The sequence below is a fragment of the Ylistrum balloti genome, unplaced genomic scaffold (assembly GCF_031769215.1).
Source record: "Ylistrum balloti isolate Yb309-2 unplaced genomic scaffold, AGI_CSIRO_Ybal_v1 Utg370790, whole genome shotgun sequence".
Lineage (NCBI taxonomy): Eukaryota > Metazoa > Mollusca > Bivalvia > Pectinida > Pectinidae > Ylistrum > Ylistrum balloti.
This window is the reverse complement of record NW_026782461.1, coordinates 838,400-853,096: the sequence shown is the minus strand read 5'-3', so window position 1 is coordinate 853,096 and position 14,697 is coordinate 838,400. Positions and strand designations below refer to the sequence as shown.

Here is a 14,697-nt window from a genome sequence, read left to right as displayed (position 1 = left end):
TGAAACATCACGTTCACACATTCCTTAAATAACGTGGCTATATATTTCGTAGAATTACAGCGAAGAAATAATGAACAAGAAATTTCTGAATTAATTTGATATTAAACTAGTAAGCCATTCATTACACCTGAAGGTTACTCATTCACCTGTATATCTAATTAGTTCCATGTTACCTATAACGCAAACTATCTATACAATACACATTGTTATGTATATATAATGGTAGAGATAGCCAGCCCTTTGACTACACATCTCTCTACAGTACTGACGTTGGCTTGCTAGAAACAATCTGCAGTTGGCATTTCAACACAGAATTCAACAGTATAAACACAGGCTTTCTGGTTGTCTACCATACCCAAACCAGGCCCTATCTAGGATAAACAGTGGCATCAGGGCCGACCATAACCTTCAAAGGCTAAAGGTTTTAATAGGACTGATGTGGCGGTCAGGAGTGATATGTTCAGTTGTGATGATGACGAAGGAGATTTAAGGTAGGACCAAAGGATGATCTCAAGCTGTTCTGTCACAGTACCTGGATTATATTGTTGTCTAGTACCTGTGATGACAGTGCCACAATATCAACATTCCAGAAAGTGTACAAAATCCTTAAACACATTATTTATTGTAATTTGATTTGCCACTCATTGTAAAGGACCAAATTGGAGTTAGGGATTGATTTGTCCATTTCAATATCTTCGATGAAATAACCTGGAATTTACATTGCCACACAGTACTGGAAGTTAAAATTTACGTCTATACTTGAAGTAAGTACTATCTCTCGTAAGTGTAGACTGTAGACATACTTGTGTTGATCATAATCTATGCACTTAACCTTTATTACCATTTACCAACTGTAAATATGTGTATCATACGCTTTTTATATCATAATTTCAAAAAGAATTGGGAATACGTTTTTGTCACTGGTGGGTTATTGGATTACGATATGATACTGTACTATCAGTGCTTTATGGGTCAAAGTAGAACTTTCGGATTATAGTGGAATTGCTGCAGCCATCATAACAGGCATTCAGGCATGTCACTACCTTAGAGTGTTCTGATGTTATCGATAGGTACACAGGCTACACACCTACTGTATTCTGGTTGACTGAATGTCTCTATATACATATTCTGTACTGTACTATCACGGAGAGGACCTTACCGATATTGAATTCTTCTACAGTGTAATAACTATGCATAAAACACCTACCTGTCTCACAGGTAAGTACACAATACTGTATACAGTAAGAACTCCTACCTGAAACATTCACCTACTTTTTTATACTGGTTAAGTTTATTTGTTTCAGCTTAAAAAATAACAATTTCTTGTCATGTTCCAAACACACAGCAGTCACATGTTTGATTTATAACTGCATCACACTGAAATCACTCCCTAGAATAAATATGTCTTTTATGCACAAAAATAATTCTGAACATATAATTGGTTGAATGGCTGCATAGCTGGTTAGTTATTCTAGTAGATCTTTTTCATTTTACTAGAATTAGTTCCAAAATGAAAGGGGGGAAAAAAAACATAAAAAAAAAAAATAACAAAAAAAAAAAAAAAAAAAGACAATTCTTTTGAAGCTGACAGCTGTCAAAGAAATGATGACATGTCGTCGTCACACTGAAATGTATAACGTCCGTGATGAAATTTACATTTCATGTCAATATCGTGCCTGAATATTTTGATTTATTGTCAACATTCCTAAGATATGATAATTCTCCTGTGATATCACACTGTGCCACATACACACAAGGCAATGTAAGACAAAAAATTACCCATTATGATAAAGTTTATTGTCGTTGAATATAATACAAAAAAAAAAGTGGAATTTTGAATCACGTTTCTTTAACATTGTGTACGATATTGTTTTCTGGATGCATTCGAACTTCCTGTGCTTTATATGATGTATGGAATCAGGTATACTCAGATAACATGAGACAGGTCAACACATATATACACCCCATCATAAAATTGTCAACTCATTGCGAATTTCACCCATATAAATTCCATGTGTAAAGTCTCAATGAAACCAAACCGCCAGGTCTGTACAGGTATTTATTTACCATACAATGGATCCGTCTGTAATATAATCCTTTTCTCTGGCACATAATACTCCGTCAAAACAACACTGGTGCTTTACAAGGAAGTGTTATAGCTTAAAGCCATCGACAAATTGTACCTATGACAGAACAGAACCGATTCTTCATGTTCTATCATGAAGGTTTTGTGTGATTATCAACAGTAAAAACCAGCTTTAATCAGTACTGGATAATTTCTCATCTGAACACATATCTGTAAGGTAAGTCTGCTGTATGAGTGAGTTGACAAGCAGTACAGGATATATCTAGGAGTTCTGTGGAAGTTCTGGTCAGTGTTTGAGTGTTAGTTTTCTGTAAAATCTTGTCACTATCATTTCATAACCTCACTTGTCAGGGCTCTCACACCCCATTTTGGGACTGGGGCCCAGGGCCCTTAGAATTGGGAAAAATAGCTGTGTTTTTCTTAGAATTGGGTAAACTTGGGGTCTGCTTGTTGTCTGAACTATGAATTAATCAACCATTCCTTTGGCAAAGTTTTGAATTTATTGAGAGTTGGGAGAGACGATTATTTAAATCGTGACATTAAATTTTGTTGAATCCCTGCACAGTAGGTCGTTGCTCCCTATCCTACATAGAGACTTATATGATTTGATCACTGTGCACAGGTGGTCTCTAGATAAAGTGACTAGTGACCACATTACACAGATGGCCACCTTAGACAGGTATTATCCACACACTCTGAAAATGGTGGTCACTGTCAGAGACAAAAGCTCTACAAACAACAGCTGAAATCCATAAATACTTGATACAATGCTTCGGATGAAATAGTAAACAAGATAAAAAGATTTTTTTTCTTGCAGTTTTCAAGACAATTATTATCATATGTTTAAAATGAAAATGTGTTCCTACATCATTCTCATAAATATGACTACACATAGTAACAAATTGTACTGTTTGTTTTGTATTAAAACCTAGAGCTTTGTACATAATGTGGAACAGATATTCCACTGCCTGTATCACAGAAAGGTTGTACTTTAAGGAAATATTGATAAGTAAGCACAGAGGATTGGATGCTGCAGTGATGTTTGGTGGTCTATAGTCAATGTACATACTGATACAGCAGCTGCATAGGCAGATTATTGACCAATTGAAGCCTCTGATTGGCCAGTTTGTTTATATATATACACCAGTGGTCAATCTCAAACTGGGATCATGTTCCTAACTACTGTGGGTATTTACACAGAATTCCTCTTAACAATTTACATATCTGATTTATACAAAGGTAAATATTATTGGTTATGGAAAAATAATGGTTCTTATCAACCCTATGTTGAAACATAATACATATTCAGTTCATTAACAGATATTTATTTCTAAAAGGTTGGTGGACTTGTCTATTTTTAACCCACTATGAATTCCGGCCCAAATCAATGAGGACAGTAGTTTTAACAAAGAGTGCTGTTTAAAATACTGAAATGATTATTACAATCATAGACTAGATACATACCTACTGTGAAAACCTTTATCAACCTTGTCAAAATGTCTGACTTAAATAAAGCAAGAATTAAGGCTGTATAGTACATCATCACACATCTCCTCCAATCAAAAAGAGTTCGATTTATCTATGTTATCAATTTTTGTTTAATTTCAATGAATAATTTCTATTAAAAATAATTATATTCAGAACATAACTATTTCATATAGGAGAGAGTTAAAGAGTCTTTTGACATTCAATCAGATTCTGTAATATTCTAAGTTAACTAAGTCCCCTCTCCCCCTACCTAACCCATCCCTCTTCTCTTGTATACACCCAAACTGGAAACCAAACCCCCTTCTTCCTACATACACTTTAATGCATTATCGTAAAAGAATTTGCGCATCAAAGAATATTTCATAACTTCATATTTAACTGCTGTTACCAACATTATCATCAAACAAAATCTTTAAATTCTTATCGTCATGCGTGAACAACTTCTTAAAATAACTTTGTTTGTGATCGGGTATGCTAGATATCATCCAGAGATGAAATGCCAAATATTTGCAATTACAGAAAGAAAAATACTTTCATATAAAGATTACATGTAATTCTATTAATATGTTATATCACATTTTTAACACAAGAATACCATTAGTAGGGAGACCAGCTGGGCCCTGTTTTAAGAATCTTGAATTTATCAGAGACAGGTTATGCTCCCCAAATGGAACAAAATTTAAATTTAGAAAATAGCAAAGGACAATAACTCCTAAATTATGCAAAAGATAGTGATAGTACTTGTGCATTGCAGTTTTCCTTGTTGAGATTATTTATCTATGAAGTTTTATGTTAATACAACTTATTGTTTTTGATATGCTGCGGACAAAATTATGACGATGAACAAACAGACAGTAAATATATACTTTCCTTTAGGTAGCAAAAGGAGACCCTAAAATGAGTTAGAATTTAAGTTTTGGACATCTGATTTCAAACCAAGGGGAGATAATTTATACAAGCAGGACAGGTGGCTTGTAAGAATGATAAGGTGGAGAATAAGGAGATGGAATATAGTCATTATATTTTGTAGTGAGAGAGACAGGATGTGGTGTTGGGGAGGGGACACAGGACATTCTGTAGTGAGAGAAACAGGATGAGGTGTTGGGGAAGGGACACAGGACATTCTGTAGTGAAAGAGATAGTGCGAGGTTAAGGGGAGGGGACACAGGACGAGGTGTTGGGGAAGGGACACAGGACATCCTGTAGTGAGAGAGACAGGATGAGGTGTTGGGGAAGGGACACAGGACATTCTGTATTGAGAGAGATAGTGCGAGGTTAAGGGGAGGGGACACAGGACATTTTGTAGTGAGAGAGACAGGATGAGGTGTAGGGGAGGGGACACAGGACATTCTGTAGTGAGAGAGACAGGATGAGGTGTAGGGGAGGGGACACAGGACATTTTGTAGTGAGAGAGACAGGATGAGGTGTAGGGGAGGGGACACAGGACATTCTGTAGTGAGAGAGACAGGATGAGGTGTAGGGGAAGGGACACAGGACATTCTGTAGTGACAGAGACAGGATGAGGTGTTGGGGAGGGGACATGGGACATTCTGTAGTGAGAGAGACAGGATGAGGTGTTGGGGAGGGGATACAGTACAGGTTGCAGGGAGAGAGACAGGATGAGGTGTAAGGGAGGGGACACAGGACATTCTGTAGTGAGAGAGAAAGGATGGGGTGTTGGGGAAGGGACACAGGACATTCTGTAGTGAGAGAGACAGGATGGGGTGTTGGGGAAGGGACACAGGACATTCTGTAGTCAGAGAGACAGGATGAGGTGTCGGTGAGGGGATACAGTACTGTTTCTAGTCAGAGGGATAGTTTGCGGTATTGGGGAGGGGACAAATTACTGTTTGTAGTTAGAGGGATAGTGTGCAGTGTGGGGGATTAAGTAATCTTCAATATCCACACACACACTCCTTAATCATGTGAATTATGAAAAGTTTTGGGATGAATTTTGATAGCCTTCAGATGTGTCACATACCACCATTTTAACTCAGCATATTGTGTAATTGATAATTATACTGCAATGGTTAGTTTAACAAATGAGTAGCTATGTTATAAATGTGTTCAAACCACTTTGGTAACCATTTCATCCGAAAGTGAATAATAAAAACAAAATGTAGAATGCTGGAAATGTTATACCCTGTGACTTCACCACATTCAAACTTGTAGCAGTTAACCACATCAAACACCCCGGAGAAGGATATTAGCTCATCCTGATTCATCTCTGCGTTTGTAATTAGTGCCAGAAACAAAACTTGTAACATCGTTATCATTTCTAAAATCCTAATAAGGTTAAAATATTTCGGGTATTGGGGAGACAATTTTAAATTTATTAGATGAATGTCATCAGTAAAGTGAGGCCTTATCAGAATTTTTAATGAATTTTTTATGTAATTTAATGACTGACAAATAATCTACCAACGAGATGTCGACCTGTAGATTTGATCTATACCAGTTTTGATGACTACATAAGATAGAACTGATGGTAAAAATTTATACATCTTGTTTTCTGGGCTATCTTGATTTTTAAGTCTTGCAACACATTCAGGGGACAAATTTTCACCAAGAAAAATCAATTTTGATGTACCGTATTTGACTTAATGAAATTACCAGTTAGGGCTCCAAACTGGATTTTCTTCTTTTTTTTTTTTTTCGTGTTGGAAGAAGTTTCTTATCATCGTCCTGTTGAATTTGCTAGTTATACCATTTCAGACAACAAAACCAAACTGGTTATTTACCAATTCCAATTTCTATAAATCAAACTTCAATGACTGTACATTACGAATAACTCACCCTATTATGAATCAAAGTTTTATAAACCAAACTTTTCTGACGTAACAAAAATTTTTTTCACAGACTACTAGCTAGGATAATACAGTCATTGACAACCCATGATTTAAACAAACATTTACTTGTTTACCTGTACTGTACCGATATATTTGCTCTGTGCCAGAACTTCACACATTTCAACTAAGAGTGCTACCTGACAATGGGATTACATTAGCGCACTGCTATTTATGTACACTGTGTTATGAGGTTAATTAACGACTAGACACACATTAAGTATTTATTGTGAACTAACAAGCCATGCCATTTAATAAAAAAAAAAAGACAATGGAAAGTCATGTGACGTTCATCACCGCCATTTCATTAACAACATGAAGTAAAGCCTACTTTACAAAATTGTAAAAACATCAAAAAAAATCCTTAACATTTGTATGATAATTTCAATCATTCTCAAACTGTCACCTTTCAGCTTAAAAGCCAGAGAAACACAGTGATTTATCTGTCAATCATGTCTTCTACTGATTCAGGCAGACTGCCATCAGAACATCAGCAAATGCTCTTGTAATTTTACGACCCAAGATGTGTGACATTGGAGCTGTTGTTTCTAGACAATAACGTTATGATATTGATTTGCTTTCTTTAAAAATTCATTAGTGCGTATGATATTGATGTATCACTCTTTAAATAATTACTGTAACATGTGATGGCCAGTTTAATGCTGCAGATCATTTGTTTAAAGTTGATCTGTAAAATACATATTGTATGTTCCTGAGGACATATACGCCTTGACCAATCGGAGATAATGTAAATGTATGCTCATATTGTCGATTTCTTGGTACTTTCTTTGAAAAGAATTTTTTTTGCTTTATCAATTAAAATATTTTGTTTCATAAATAAAAATAATATCTCTTTTCATTTAAACTTGGGACCCGTATTTGTTGTGTTTGTTCGGGTAGAATTGTTGTCATCAACTTGGGACAAGAGCATGAAAACGTTAGCAGATAAAACCAACCATGAATGATTCAATGTCTTCATGTATCAAAGTTTTTTGCTAGTCCCATGAACTTCAATGTTTTGAAGTTTGATGGTATATACATGTCTGTCTTCCAGCATTTTGGTCTGGAGGCCATGGTGAAACAGGATAAACTCATTGACACCTTGAGTGAATCCTTGTCCAGTGCTCTATAGAGGTCATTTAGTGCAGGATTTATGAGATTGTGCCAGGACATACCATTTGATGAAAAATCTATCATTTTTTCATTTTAAATCTCAGAAGCATGATAGGTGATAAATAACATTGTGTAAACAAATAAGATGTTCCATCTTTCTAGCTAACGTGGTCCCTACAGTTTTTTCCAAGTATACTACCCTTGCCAATGTCTTTTTAACAAACAGTGCTATAATGTATGGTAGGAAAACAATGTACCAGTCCATTCTCATGCCAAATTTCTGACAAAAAGAAATAGGTGTTTCGACCAAGGAACCATCTGATAACATGACAGGTAGTGTAAGTGCTACAGAAACGTATATACAAATCTACCTTACACTGCAAAAGAGTTCTTTTGGGATATGATCAGTCTCATCCCCATAGCATTCATAGGATACACACCAATGCTACGTATGGGGTACAGATATCATCGGAATTGGTAGCATGACGGAATTTACACCTTCAAGAGGTGCTGATTCATAATTACACAAAGATTTATTGCAAGATGTTGATAAGCGTACATTGTGCCAATAGGCCTTACACGTTGAGATAAATAATTGTTATTGCTCCACATCCTTTCCAGTTGGTAACACATCAATTATGTACACTCTGATAATGGTTTAATAAAATATATTTTATTCTTAAAGTACGTAACATAAAAAAGGGCAAAACATGATTAATATTAAATATACTAGGTTTTATACAACAAACTGGCTCCCAAGCATCTCCTAACTTTTTCACACAATGTTCCAGTAAATAATGAGTTTTATCAATGTCAATTTGTTTTTTATATATAAAACATGAAGATTATCACCCCTTTTTCTGACTAAATTGTTTTGCTTTTTTTCTGAGAAAGAAAGAAACCAGAAACCTAGCATTGTTATCTTCTGATCGTCCTTAGCCAGAATACTACACTAACCCTAGAGAGTAGCTGATATGTTGGCTAGCTATTGTTCAGAAACAGGTCACATCAGGAAAGATTCCCTGTAACAGACATTGCCATTAGCACTCTGGTGATGGTCTGTCACCTAGTGCTGAGAAAAAAATGTCCAAAGAAGCATCCCACGTGCAAACATTTGCCCTGTACTGACAGCAGCAGAATTACGATGTGTCTTGTGATTGTCTGGCCTGAGTTTAGGTACAATGTCATGTAGACATGATAATATGATTCACTTTTACTCTGTACAACTGAATCATTAGTGGAAGAGATTTATCAACATGTCATCTGTTACTGACATTGTAATATTGTCTTCAAAAGTAGGTAGTACAATAAAGTCACTGACAGAATGTTGGCAGTATAAGGGGAGAGGGCTTAACCACGAAAACAGAATGTTGACAGTATAAGGGGAGAGGGCTTAACCAAGAAAGCTGAATGTTGGCAGTATAAGGGGAGAGGGCTAAAACAAGAAAACATAATGTTGGCAGTATAAGGGGAGAGGGCTAAAACAAGGAAAAACAATGATGGCAGTATAAGGGGAGAGGGCTAAAAAAGGAAAACAGAATGTTGGAAGTAAAAGGGGAGAGGGCTAAAAAAGGAAAACAGAATGTTGGCAGTAAAAGGGGAGAGGACTAAACCAAGAAAACAGAAAGTTAGCAGTATAAGAGGAGAGGACTAAACCAAGAAACAGAATGTTGGCAGTATAAGGGGAGAGAGCTTAACTGAAAAAACACAATTTCTTTATCACATTATTTGATACATTAGGTGTAAAATACTTCTCCATTTATCTAAACAACTTTGCTTACTGACGATTCATGTTTCCTGCTTTTTTGTGTTTTCTTTTTAAAACTTTTTGTTAAAATTTGCCAAACTTATATAGAATGTGTGGCATAAAACATGGCACCCAGGTGGCCAGGCATCAAAGTAGAAATTAATCACATCTCACCTAGTTGTCAGGGGTTCAATTACCCAAACAAATGTGAAAAGGTATGGGGCTCACCTCCCACCCACCCCCCCACCCCCCCATGTTGTGTTCCCCCCTCCCTCCCACTCCCAAGTACCTCCAGTTTCCTCCAACAGCAAAACCTCTCTCATACTTCCTTTTGGGTCAACAAGAGTGATTAGTATAAGCTGAGAGCTTTTTTTGCAATGGTTGTGAAATAAAGTTGATAGAATGATTAATAAACTTACAAGTGTACACAGTCTATTAAAACAAGTTCTCTTTTATACTGAACACTTAAAGACATATTAGAAACAGATCTGACTTGTTCAGGGACATTTATTTGTCTACTTTGAACCAGACATTATCCAGTATGAAAAAGGTTTTAACTGTCTACTCTGAATGCTACAATTTGTCCAGTATAGACAGGTTTCAGCTGTCTTTACTGAACAACACATTGTCCAGTGTAGACAGATATCACCTGCCTAATCTGAACCTCACATTGCCCAATGCAGTCAGTTTTTATGTGTCTGCTTTGAACCCTTTGCTATTAAGTGCATACGAGTTGCTGAGCCACAACAGTTGATTACCATGGTGAAAGCAAGTCAGTCAAGAGAGAAACCTGTAAATATCCAACCTGAATTACTGCTTTGAATTATACATACAGCCATTTCATAAACACTGAGGTAAATTAAGTGTTCTGGGATCTTAAGTTTTATTTTCGTATACATCGATAATGAATTCTTAATGTATAGTTGAGGTCGGGTGGTGTAAAATTATATAATGATATTACGTACACTGTAAAGCAACAATCTGCATAAAATTAACATCTGTGTTTCTTAGGCCAAGATACTAAACCACTGATATTGTAGTGGATCATAATTAATAACTTCCTCTACAAGACTTCAAGTCGACATCTAATACTGTACAGATAGTTTGGGCACATGTATTTGACAATTAACCAGAAAAAGGTTATTATCTTGGTTAACCAATTTTTTGAAAATTGATTTTATTATAGTACTAATCCTAAATACTTTTGTTAAAATTGAGTCTGTAGAATCAGGTTATTTAAATTATAAGATTATTTATAACGTCTTTGCTGTAGTGTTAAAACCTCTATGCCATTTGGTACATGTCATCATACACCTCCTAATTGGATTGTTCCACCTGTAAATCAAAGACGAAAGTAATCATTGTGAACTCTCCGAGTAATTATTCCACAGAGTTAGAACACATACAGTATGTTGTCTACTGGAAAGCCCAGACTAGCAGTGATGTTCCATACAGAGAACAGTACATAATACACAATGTCTCCCCAGGTATACATGATACTTACAGGTGTTAAACAGGTGATGATGAAATGTACCAACGTTAACGGAGAGAATATATACAGGAGGGGAGATAAAGAGTACAAATTCCACGAAGGAGTGGTTGTTGAAAGCATTATCTTAAGGAGATATGGAAGGGCTAAACGCATTGTAAACACTTCTCTAATGAGGATCTTACTGAAATAAAGAATTGCAAAAAATTAGCCTTTTTCCTGAGCGTCATGAATATAAACTCTTAAAATAAAAATTCATTAAATCTAAAAAAATAAATTTAATTAAAAGAAAAGAAAGATAGAAATGTTTACTACAACCTCTAATTACAGCCTTGACATAAAACTGGTCTCCACTGAAACACTTATTAAGAGCTCGGAATCATAACAAAATTTAATCATCAAAGATGAATCTAGAAAATTTTTCTGAAGATTTTGTTTATGTTTAGAATCAAAAAACTTTTCCTTCCTCTTCAGAATCGAAAAAACTTTTTGTTTATCTTCAGAATCGAAAAACTTTCTTAAACATTAATCTCCACAGACTCATGACCAACTGTAGAATATGGAGAAAAACTGTACAATGTAACAATTAATGTAGACGGGCGGTCTTGGGAATTGTCATTTTTTTTATCGAACTGTATTCAGAAAATATGACGAACAATCTCCACTAAACATGATCCTTGTAACGTGGTCCTTATTCTAACAAGGTCGGGTAATGTAGATTAACAAAGCCCATCAAAATGACATCCAATACTGCTTACCCTGTCTTACTGCAGGACAAATAAAGTAGTACTACATCAAAGTCTCTCAGGCAGTAGAAGACATGATGAGAGGCGATCGGTAGCATTTATGATCGAGACAGAAGGAGACGAGTATCGGTTCTCTGTAGGTAGTAAATCATGCTGAGATAGATTTTTATAGCTGAAGGTATATGTATCAGACCATGATAGGCATTGTAACATGGAATACAGCTTACGGGGCACATGTCTGTAGCAATCTCAAAATCCACTAAGACATTATCAGACTTCGAAAAATTGATAAACCTGAAAAATCATTTTTAAACAAGAACATTTGCATCCATGGAAATAACTAACGAAAAATATTACAGGGTATCAATGGTTATGTACAGTTATCATCGAAAACTAATTAGAATTCAAATGAATTCAATAGATGAAATACAGGAAATTGTTTTAAGTTAAAGCCAGCTGTCACAAAATTTCTGCAAGTCTAAAAATTATTTCCATTTTCCATTTAAAGAATTAAAATATATTTAGAATTTAAACAAGTATCATTTTTTCATTAAATCATCTCTTTGCAGCTGTTGCTTATAGCCAATTAGTTTATTAACAAATATGTATTTGAGGAATTAAACGCTGTGTTCTCACCAATTCAGTCTCCGCACTTTGTAATTCAGGAAAACAATCATCATGTTCTCATACAAAAAAATGTTTAATAGATATTTTGAGTGACATCAATGAAAATTCTACCGTACAAACCAAAATTAACAATGACCAAAGGTGTCATATTTATTTTTGTGTACCACTAATATCAAATTATCCATCATTGTAATTCGATAACTTCACTACATGTGTAATTGGTTTACGTACAAAATGTCCAGATCATGCATTGTGTTGAGAGTATTTCGACACAGAATATGATAAATATTTTGTTTTGTAATGAGCTGTACTGTGTGTTTACTGAGTGCAAACCTGTTGATGAGCATCTGGTATGACAACAGTTTGTGGCACGGAGTACAAAACGCCTGATGATACACAATTAAGTGCTACAACATCTGAAAGGATGGTAACGAAAAAAAAAACCTGTTTGTGACAAGCCCATCGACTTGTACAATGAGAGTATAATAGCTGCTTTTAAAATGAACAATATCTAGATTCAGTTTCATGTTAAGTTTCTACATCCTGAAATTTTGTTAAACTTTCCTACTTCTTTGGTAAATGTGTGTTTAATTGATAAAACTTGTTTAATTCACGATTACGATAATGATATTACATCTCAAACACAGTTTCAATTTATTAAATATCACAATCTTAAAATAATTCGTATGTATTGAAAACATGTCACAATGTTTTAAACAGATACATTTTGACCGCGTAAACCTTCCACTTTGCAGAATCTCACCAAAATGGCTGTCTTTTTGTTATTTTAGCCCTTGGGTTATTTGCGGAGTTTGAAATAAAAGGCATGTTTACTTGTATGCTTATGTGATAACATCCTTTCTCTTTATTTCTATTGTTACGATTCACAAGTGAGTACAACAGTACATTAAAACTCGAAACAATCAATTCCAAAGACTTGATGAGCCAGATGACTGAAAAAACAGGTGACCGCAATGTGTCTAAAATTTAAAGCGAAAACTTTCAATTTTAGATTTTATTTGAAAGGCAGCACCATCTTCATACAGCTGGTTTTTGATTTCTTGTAACAAAACAGCTGGTTTTGTGCAATACCTTGGCTGAATGAAAACATAAACTGATTTATGAAGAGTTATCTTCCCTTATGCAATATATAAATAATTCATCATTGTTAAGCTCATGGCTCTAGCAATCTTAATGTTGAATTACTTAAAACCATATAAAATCATTTTGGTGTAATATCATTTCCAGATGAAAACAACATATATAGTGAATTGAAATTCAGCCTCAACTTTTGGTTTCCGCCCCCCTTCCCATTTTAATTTTTTTTTTTTTCAAAATCATCAAAATAAAATTATTGAAGATTTACTGATTAAGCATTTTACTACCGCACATTCAAAAGTTATCATAAATGACAGACTTTGTTTCAAAGGAGACATGTTTTAACAACAGTAATGGGAGCCAGCTCTGTTTGTACAGGAAACATTCTCCAACACTGCATGTATATCTGACTTTCACAAAAAGTGCAGGCAACAGTTGTCAAGATGTCAATTTTATGGTAGCTGCTAAGTGTGATGGTTTTGTGACTTAATGATAGATGATCTGGTACACTCACACGTTACTAGTCAGTATATATATACAACATGCTCTTCCTGATCCAGTAAAATCCGCAGAACTCGGCCTTGTAACCAGAATCTGACCGGAGATTACTTAAATAAGTAAACACGGCTACAGGTATTTAACCTATCTATAACACTTACTAGGGTAAGTAATGCAGACCTGTCTTACAGGCTGTAAAGCCACATTTAAACTTGGCAAAATAACTATAGTGTACTCTTTCAACTGGGATTTTACCATGAAGACTACATATACATGAAAATTATAGTGTGAGAGTTTTACAGTACTTTCAAAAATCATTTATTAAAGTTCACTTAGCCTGTTACAAACACAGTCCACACTTTCGAAAGTGTTGAAAGATGTATAGCATTTCGTTGACTTAATCTGAATCTTCATATAATTATTGGTTTGAAATTCGTTTGAAGACAACATTGACTATAAATTGTTCTCCTCGGTAAACTGATTCACGCTCTAAGTACATATGAACTTAATGTTAAAATACAATTATGTAACATTGTCATTCACTCACTGATAAAATGTGATGATGGCTAGTTACCAGGGGATTATTAACTTACTACAGACCTCACAAGCACCTCTTTGTACCATATCCTTCAACAACATTTCATCATTAAGAACAACAAAAAAATACAATCACGAGCTGCAATAATCATTAATATTTTTTCCGTTTTCTGTATTCTCTGATCATTGTTTTAGATAATGTACATTTAATGCAGTCAGCCTGAGCGAAAGACGTTTACTAAATTTCAGAGCATTATTAGCTTTACGTCGTGTAATTATCGGCTGTATGTTTTGAGACACCCTTTCGCACCTCTTACCCAAAATTCTCAATTAATGCTAGCAATTATTCCGTGAGTTCTTACAAAACTTAAGTTTTTATCTTCCTAGACTAACAACCCTGTCAGTGTATGTTTACTGGAAAA

General features: G+C 35.0%; 1 protein-coding gene across 3 annotated transcripts in view; it reads left to right on the top strand.

Moving 5' to 3' along the window:
* Nucleotides 1-282: 282 nt before the first annotated feature.
* LOC132558455 (G-protein coupled receptor moody-like) overlaps nucleotides 283-14,697 on the top strand; it is a 36,279-nt gene continuing 21,864 nt past the window's right edge. Inside the window, exon 1 of one of the 3 annotated variants that reach the window (XM_060223028.1) lies at nucleotides 283-491. The gene's annotated coding sequence lies outside the window, so the exon portion shown is untranslated. The other 2 variants (XM_060223029.1, XM_060223030.1) reach the window with 2 other exon arrangements.